The sequence below is a fragment of the Rhipicephalus microplus genome, chromosome 8, assembly GCF_043290135.1.
Source record: "Rhipicephalus microplus isolate Deutch F79 chromosome 8, USDA_Rmic, whole genome shotgun sequence".
In the NCBI taxonomy this organism is placed as follows: domain Eukaryota; kingdom Metazoa; phylum Arthropoda; class Arachnida; order Ixodida; family Ixodidae; genus Rhipicephalus; species Rhipicephalus microplus.
In genome coordinates this window covers 27,927,900-27,928,460 of record NC_134707.1, presented here as the reverse complement: position 1 = coordinate 27,928,460, position 561 = coordinate 27,927,900, and the positions used below count along the sequence as shown (strand labels likewise).

Sequence of the window (561 nt, the reverse complement as noted above, 5' to 3'; positions counted from 1 at the left end):
AGCACGCAAGCCGTGACGTCACATTCTCTGAGGAGCATGGAGGGTGCACGTGTTCTTGTCTTCGTCTTCCTTTTTTTCTCTTCCTTCCTAACTTCTCTAGTTCCGCAGTTGTAGTAGTGGTTCAGAGGAAGAGAGAAACAAGGCGCTAACCTATGTAGCCCATGAGAGAGCATGGCTAAGCGCTATGAGGGATGTGTGAAGGGGGAGACAGGGAAGGAATAAGAAAGGTAGCCCACATAGAGGGTGCTACACGTGGATTTTGTGAAAAGAAAACAATAAATTTTTTATTTTTCTTCAGTTATTTTGTTTTCCTGAAATTGTGGTTGTCTATCAATTAGAGAACTCATTGTTTTAGTGTGCTGGAGAAGGCAATCGAAAAACAAATTAAGTAAAGCGCAATATAAGAAAATACCAACACGTGCAATGAAAAAAAAAACACATTGAGGTCCCTGAATGACGTCATTTGTCTTTAAACAGATTTCCCATCAGCCGAAATAGCTCAGTTGGGAGAGCGTTAGACTGAAGATCTAAAGGTCCCTGGTTCGATCCCGGGTTTCGGCA

At 42.4% G+C, this 561-nt stretch overlaps 1 non-coding gene across 1 annotated transcript; it reads left to right on the top strand.

Annotated features, from left to right (window-relative positions):
• Positions 1-488: 488 nt before the first annotated feature.
• Positions 489-561, top strand: TRNAF-GAA (transfer RNA phenylalanine (anticodon GAA)). Its single transcript has one exon. It is a non-coding gene; the product is annotated as a tRNA-Phe (tRNA).